Source organism: Cherax quadricarinatus, chromosome 36, assembly GCF_038502225.1.
Source record: "Cherax quadricarinatus isolate ZL_2023a chromosome 36, ASM3850222v1, whole genome shotgun sequence".
Taxonomy (NCBI): domain Eukaryota; kingdom Metazoa; phylum Arthropoda; class Malacostraca; order Decapoda; family Parastacidae; genus Cherax; species Cherax quadricarinatus.
In genome coordinates, this window is record NC_091327.1 from 8,822,893 (window position 1) to 8,831,665 (window position 8,773).

The window sequence follows — 8,773 nt, forward strand, 5'->3', positions numbered from 1 at the left end:
TCTTTCCTGTATTCACCTTTAATTTTCTTCTTTTGCACACCCTACCAAATTCATCCACCAATCTCTGCAACTTCTCTTCAGAATCTCCCAAGAGCACAGTGTCATCAGCAAAGAGCAGCTGTGACAACTCCCACTTTGTGTGTGATTCTTTATCTTTTAACTCCACGCCTCTTGCCAAGACCCTCGCATTTACTTCTCTTACAACCCCATCTTTAAATATATTAAACAACCACGGTGACATCACACATCCTTGTCTAAGGCCTACTTTTACTGGGAAAAAATTTCCCTCTTTCCTACATACTCTAACTTGAGCCTCACTATCCTCGTAAAAACTCTTCACTGCTTTCAGTAACCTACCTCCTACACCATACACTTGCAACATCTGCCACATTGCCCCCCTATCCACCCTGTCATACGCCTTTTCCAAATCCATAAATGCCACAAAGACCTCTTTAGCCTTATCTAAATACTGTTCACTTATATGTTTCACTGTAAACACCTGGTCCACACACCCCCTACCTTTCCTAAAGCCTCCTTGTTCATCTGCTATCCTATTCTCCGTCTTACTCTTAATTCTTTCAATTATAACTCTACCATACACTTTACCAGGTACACTCAACAGACTTATCCCCCTATAATTTTTGCACTCTCTTTTATCCCCTTTGCCTTTATACAAAGGAACTATGCATGCTCTCTGCCAATCCCTAGGTACCTTACCCTCTTCCATACATTTATTAAATAATTGCACCAACCACTCCAAAACTATATCCCCACCTGCTTTTAACATTTCTATCTTTATCCCATCAATCCCGGCTGCCTTACCCCCTTTCATTTTACCTACTGCCTCACGAACTTCCCCCACACTCACAACTGGCTCTTCCTCACTCCTACAAGATGTTATTCCTCCTTGCCCTATACACGAAATCACAGCTTCCCTATCTTCATCAACATTTAACAATTCCTCAAAATATTCCTTCCATCTTCCCAATACCTCTAACTCTCCATTTAATAACTCTCCTCTCCTATTTTTAACTGACAAATCCATTTGTTCTCTAGGCTTTCTTAACTTGTTAATCTCACTCCAAAACTTTTTCTTATTTTCAACAAAATTTGTTGATAACATCTCACCCACTCTCTCATTTGCTCTCTTTTTACATTGCTTCACCACTCTCTTAACCTCTCTCTTTTTCTCCATATACTCTTCCCTCCTTGCATCACTTCTACTTTGTAAAAACTTCTCATATGCTAACTTTTTCTCCCTTACTACTCTCTTTACATCATCATTCCACCAATCGCTCCTCTTCCCTCCTGCACCCACTTTCCTGTAACCACAAACTTCTGCTGAACACTCTAACACTACATTTTTAAACCTACCCCATACCTCTTCGACCCCATTGCCTATGCTCTCATTAGCCCATCTATCCTCCAATAGCTGTTTATATCTTACCCTAACTGCCTCCTCTTTTAGTTTATAAACCTTCACCTCTCTCTTCCCTGATGCTTCTATTCTCCTTGTATCCCATCTACCTTTTACTCTCAGTGTAGCTACAACTAGAAAGTGATCTGATATATCTGTGGCCCCTCTATAAACATGTACATCCTGAAGTCTACTCAACAGTCTTTTATCTACCAATACATAATCCAACAAACTACTGTCATTTCGCCCTACATCATATCGTGTATACTTATTTATCCTCTTTTTCTTAAAATATGTATTACCTATAACTAAACCCCTTTCTATACAAAGTTCAATCAAAGGGCTCCCATTATCATTTACACCTGGCACCCCAAACTTACCTACCACACCCTCTCTAAAAGTTTCTCCTACTTTAGCATTCAAGTCCCCTACCACAATTACTCTCTCACTTGGTTCAAAGGCTCCTATACATTCACTTAACATCTCCCAAAATCTCTCTCTCTCCTCTGCATTCCTCTCTTCTCCAGGTGCATACACGCTTATTATGACCCACTTCTCGCATCCAACCTTTACTTTAATCCACATAATTCTTGAATTTACACATTCATATTCTCTTTTCTCCTTCCATAACTGATCATTTAACATTACTGCTACCCCTTCCTTTGCTCTAACTCTCTCAGATACTCCAGATTTAATCCCATTTATTTCCCCCCACTGAAACTCTCCTACCCCCTTCAGCTTTGTTTCGCTTAGGGCCAGGACATCCAACTTCTTTTCATTCATAACATCAGCAATCATCTGTTTCTTGTCATCCGCACTACATCCACGCACATTTAAGCAACCCAGTTTTATAAAGTTTTTCTTCTTCTCTTTTTTAGTAATTGTATACAGGAGAAGGGGTTACTAGCCCATTGCTCCCGGCATTTTAGTCGCCTCATACGACACGCATGGCTTACGGAGGAAAGATTCTTTTCCACTTCCCCATGGACAATAGAAGAAATAAAAAAGAACAAGAGCTATTTAGAAAAAGGAGAAAAACCTAGATGTATGTATATATATATATGCATGTGCGTGTCTGTGAAGTGTGACCAAAGTGTAAGTAGGAGTAGCAAGATATCCCTGTTATCTTAGCGTGTTTATGAGACAGAAAAAGAAACCAGCAATCCTACCATCATGCAAAACAGTTACAGGTTTTTGTTTCACAGTCATCTGGCAGGACGGTAGTACTTCCCTGGGTGGTTGCTGTCTACCAACCTAGCATGTGTATTGTAGTTTTTTATTGTTTTTTGATGCCTAGTTCTATTGTTAACTTAATATACGTTACTGTAAACTTGTTATCTAGTATTTGTATGCATTTATAAGGGGGAAAAAAAGGGTGTTCCACTTTATGGCGATTTCTGCTTTACGGCAGTAGCCTGGAACCTAACTGCCGTATAAGTGGGGCCCTACTGTACATGTATTGTGCATCTATCCTTCTGTTTGTGTGTAGGAAAATATATATTTCATGCGGTAAAAATTTTTTTTTTTTCATAGTTTTGGGTGTCTTGAACGGATTAATTTGATTTCCATTATTTCTTATGGGGAAAATTAATTCAACTAATGATAATTTTGTCTAACGATGAGCTCTCTGGAACAGATTAATATCGTTGGTCGAGGGTCCACTGTATATGTATTTTTCTTTTTGTGTTTTTTTAATGCCTAGTTCTATTACTAACTTAACCCTTTGACTATCGCGGCCGTATATACACGTCTTACGAGGTACCGTGTTTGACGTATATATACTCATAAATTCTAGCGGCTTCAAATCAAGCAGGAGAAAGCTGGTAGGCCCACATGTGAGAGAATGGGTCTGTGTGGTCAGTGTGCACCATATAAAAAAAAATCCTGGAGCACGCAGTGCATAATGAGAAAAAAAAAACTCCGACTGTTTTTTTTTTAATTAAAATGCCGACTTTGTGGTCTATTTTCGTGTAGTATTTATGGTTGTATTCTCATTTTCTTGGTCTCATTTGATAGAATGGAAAGCATATTATAGAAATAGAGGTTATTTTGATTGATTTTACTATAAAATGAACCTAGAAATGGAGCTCAAAGTAGGGGAAATGTTAGATTTTTGCCAATGTTCAAAAGTAAACAAATGATGCCATTGTCCACTAAATGCCCAACTAGCCATTCTAATATGCAGTCATGAATGGGTTGATGTTATTTATACAATTATTACAGTATTGCAGTAGTCTGCATAATAGTAAGTCTTCTATTTTTTGTTTGAATAAAAATTCAAAATAGAAAGCAACAGTAATATCAGAGGGGCCTGGAGACATGACTGATGAACAAAGAAAATGTTATTTTAGAGCCAGGAATATCTGCATTGTTCATTCTGGACCTTATTTTGAAATTGTCATATTTTTTAGTTTTCGTGAAATTGGCCAAATTGCAAATTTCTGACCACATTATTAGCTAGTTGAAATCGGTAAATGGGCAGTTTCTTGTACTCAATCGATAGAAAAAATGGAGTTCTAAAGAAATAGCTATGAGTTTGGGCGACTGGAGCAATGGAATTAGCCGAAAATAGGGCTCAAAGTGGGCGAAATCGCCGGTTTGTAAACAGCGCCGAGGTCGCTAACTTCGCGAGAGCATAATTCCGTCAGTTTTCCATCAAATTTCGTTTTTTTGGTGTCATTACAATCGGGAAAAGATTCTCTATCATTTCATAAGAAAAACTATTTTTTTTTTTTAAATTTTGCGACACCAGGAGACACCTCAGGATTGGGGGTTGCGACAGTCAAAGGGTTAACCCTTTCAGGGTCCGTCCCGTAGATCAACAGCTTTACGTTCAGGGTCCAAACCGTAGATCTACGTCATGAGCTCAGCTCACTCTGATAAACTGTGAGTGGTAAATTTGGGCCTAGATATGAGAGAATACATCTATGTGGTATGTGTGCACCACATAAAACAAATCCTGCAGCACACTGTGTATAATGAGAGAAAAAAAACTTGAGACCATGATTTTCGATTAAAACAGCGACTTTGCAGTGCTTTTTCATATGTTTTTTATAGTTGTATTTGTGATTTCTTGGTCTCATTTGATAGAATGGAAGACATATTACAGAAATAGAGATAATTTTGATTACCTGGACCTGGAGTTTACCTGGAGAGAGTTCCGGGGGTCAACGCCCCCGCGGCCCGGTCTGTGACCAGGCCTCCTGGTGGATCAGAGCCTGATCAACCAGGCTGTTGCTGCTGGCTGCACGCAAACCAACGTACGAGCCACAGCCCGGCTGATCAGGAACTGACTTAGGTGCTTGTCCAGTGCCAGCTTGAAGACTGCCAGGGGTCTGTTGGTAATCCCCCTTATGTGTGCTGGGAGGCAGTTGAACAGTCTCGGGCCCCTGACACTTATTGTATGGTCTCTTAACGTGCTAGTGACACCCCTGCTTTTCATTGGGGGGATGGTGCATTGTCTGCCAAGTCTTGCTTTCGTAGTGAGTGATTTTCGTGTGCAAGTTCGGTACTAGTCCCTCTAGGATTTTCCAGGTGTATATAATCATGTATCTCTCCCTCCTGTGTTCCAGGGAATACAGGTTTAGGAACCTCAAGCGCTCCCAGTAATTGAGGTGTTTTATCTCCGTTATGCGCGCCGTGAAAGTTCTCTGCACTGGAAATGGCTTGAAATTGAGCTCAAAGTGGCGGAAATGTTAAATTTTTGCCGATGTTCAAGAGTAAACAAAAGACCTCACACGTCTAATACACGCCAGCTGGTGGGTCTAATATACATTCACAAATGTGGTGATGATATTTATACAATTATTACAATATTGCATAACAGTAAATCTTCTATTTTTTGGTGTGAATAAAAATTCATTATGTGAATAAAAAATAAAAATGGAATTTATTTGTAAAGCCTCAAAACATAACTAATGAACAGAGGAAATGTTAGTTTAGTGCCAGGAATACCTACATTGTTTATTCTGGACCCTATTTTGAAATTGGAATATTTTGAACTTTGTGTTAAATTGGCCAAATTACCAATTTCCGGTCACTTTATTTTGTAGTTGAAACAGTTGACTTGGCGATTTCTTGTGCTCAATCGATAGAATAGAAGTAATACTAGTGAAATAGCTGAGAATTTGGTCGACTGGAATAATGTAATTGGCCTAAAATGGGAGTCAAAGTCGGCAAAATCGCCGATTCGTAAATATCGCTGACACATCAAAATTCACGAGAGCATAATTTCGTCAATTTTCCATCAAATTTCGTACTTTTTGTTTTATTACATTCACAAAAAGATTCTCTACCATTTCATAAGAAAAAATAACAATTATTTTTTTGAAAATTCTTGGACACTGGGGCACCAATTCAGATTTTGGCCTTGGACCCTGAAAGGGTTAATATAAGTTAGTGTTGACTTGTTGTCTGGCATTTATATGCATTTATTAATGGAAAAAATGGCGTTCTGCTTTCCGGCGATGTCTGCCTTTTTGGCGATAGCCTGGAACCTAATCTGCCATATAAGTGGGGCCCTATTTTGTACTCAACAGGCTTATTCCCTATATATTTTTATATTCTCTTTTGTCCCCTTTGCCTTTATTTAAAGGAACTATGCATGCTATTTGCTAATCCCTAGGTACCTTCCCCTCTTCCATACATTTATTAACCCGTGAATGGTCCAAACATGTATGTACGTTCTCTCCCCCAGTACCTTGAATATTTTGAAAAATAAAACATAATTTTTTATAGAAATAAAGAGAACATTTTTCTAAGTGTTATAGGATTAAAATGAAAAAAATAGGGTCAGTACTTACTGAGATATGAAGCTGTGAAGTTGGCACTTAACCCTTTGACTGTTTTCGACGTATAAATACGTCTTACGAGCCAATGTTTCTGACGTATATATACTCAATAATTCTAGCGGCTTCAAATCAAGTGGGAGAAAGCTGGTAGGCCCACATGTGAGAGAATGGGTCTGTGTGGTCAGTGTGCACCACATAAAAAAAATCCTGCAGCACACATTGCGTAATGAGAAAAAAAAAACTCTGATCGTTTTTTTGGAATAAAACGCCGACTTTGAGGTGTATTTTCGTATAGTATTTATCGTTGTATTCGCGTTTTCATGGTCTTAGGTGATAAAATGGAAAACATATTACAGAAATAGAGATGATTTTCATTACTTTTACGATGAAAACGACCTTGAAACTGAGCTCAAAGTAGCGGAAATGTTCGATTTTTACCAATGTTCAAGAGTAAATAAATCACACCACACGACCAATACACGTCAACTGGGGAGTCTAATATTCTTTCACTAGTGCACTGATATTATTTATACCATTTTTACAATAATGCAGTCGTCTGCATAACAGTAAATTTTGTATTTTTTTGTATGAATAAAATATCAAAATAGAAAGCAATAATAATATAAGAGGGGCCTAGAGATGTGACTAATGAACAGAGCATATGTTATTTTAGTGCCACGAATGTCTACCTTGTTTATTCTGGACCCTATTTTGAAATTGGCATCTTTTTTATTTTGCGTGAAATTGGCCAAATTGCCAATTTCTGACCACCATATTGGGTAGTCCAAATTAGTAAATGGGAGGTTTCTTGTACTCAGCTGATAGATAAAATGGAGTTCTAAAGAAATAGCTATGAGTTTGGTCAACTGGAACAATGGAATTGGCTGAAAATAGGGCTCAAAGTCGGCGAAATCGCCGATACGCATATGTCGCCGAGACCGCTAACTTCGCGGGAGCATAATTCCACGAGTTTTCGACCAAATTTCGAACTTTTGGTGTCATTACCATCGGGAAAAGATTCTCTATCATTTCATAAGAAAAAATAATTTTTTTTTTTTTCAAAAATTGAGCGACATAGAATGACAGTTTCAGAGAGGGGCCTGAAACAGTCAAAGGGTTAATGCTCATCTGACGGCAACGTCGAGTCCTGCCGCTTGCAGAAGTGTTGCCAATATACCTTTTTTCTCATTTTTATATTATTAATATAATTTTTATGTTTTTATAATTACAATTTATAGCAGTACTTGTGATTTCATAACCAATCTTTGTTCTGACACTAATATTAGCTACTGAAAATTGTACTCAAATTGTCACAAGCACACAGACATTTACACCTGCCTTGGTCATTTACTATTGTCTAGGAATATATACAAAGTATTTATAGGTCCCAGCAATGTTTTGGATACATTGGAGTATATAATAATAATAAGAAGAAAGAAGGAGGAGAAGAAAGAAGAAGGAAGAAGAAGGAGGAGGAAGAAGAAGAAGGAGGAAGAAGAAGAAGGAGGAAGAAGAAGAAGGAAGATGAAGAAGGAAGAAGAAGAAGAAAGGAGAAGAAGAAGGAAGAAGAAGAAGAAGGAGGGAGAAGAAGAAGGAAGAATTAGTAGTAGTAGTTCCCTTGAGCATCATGTAAGACAATTGTCAGTGACAAGCCCCATGCGAGGGTGCAGTGATAAGATGAGATAAAGGGTGAGGAGTGACATTTGATGAGCGCCGGGGAGGTGCAGTGATGAGATAAGGGGTGACATTTGATGAGCTTGGCATCTCTCTCTGCTTATCTGTCTTTCTGTCTGCTTGTCTCTGTCTCAGAGAGACAGAGAAGCAGAGAGACAGGATACCAACAGGTATTCTAACGCATTATATCTACAAGCACAGTATAGCACTTTGTCGGGATTTTTTTGGATTATCCTAGGTAATTTACACTATGTATAATTATATTTATGTTTACCTGTGAGACAGAGATAGACAGATAGACAGAGTTAGAGACAGAGTACAGTGCCTGTGCTCTGAAGGAGGGGTGGGGATGTTGCAGTTTGGAAGATTATCCTAATACTGATGTCAGCATGCTTCTTCCAATATAGTGAATGAATGAATGATGGTAAATGTATGTCCTCTTTTTTGGTTCACCCTATCTCATTGGGAGGCAACTGATGTGTTAAAAAATTAGAACATAGCATCAATTGCCAAAGTGAAGATAGTAAAAATAATCAACTACAATGGAACCCCGGTTTTTGTCAGGTCTGGATATCATACAGTTTGGATTTCGACCACTTTTTTTCGGCGAATTTTTACCTCGGGTTTCGTACATCCACTTGGAAATTGTCTATATCAGATGCATCTGCCTGGGCCGCTCATACATTCGTGATGCTAATATGTAATAATAATCACTCTTGGGCACATTATATGTCTTATTTTAGGTTAATATAGACATTTTCATTAATCCATCTATGATATTTTCTTCAAAATTATAAAAGAAACACATTACATAGCATATTAACATGCAATGTTAATATGCTATGGAGGTGTGGTAGCCAGGCAGAGGGAAAACATTACATTTTCTCTGGTC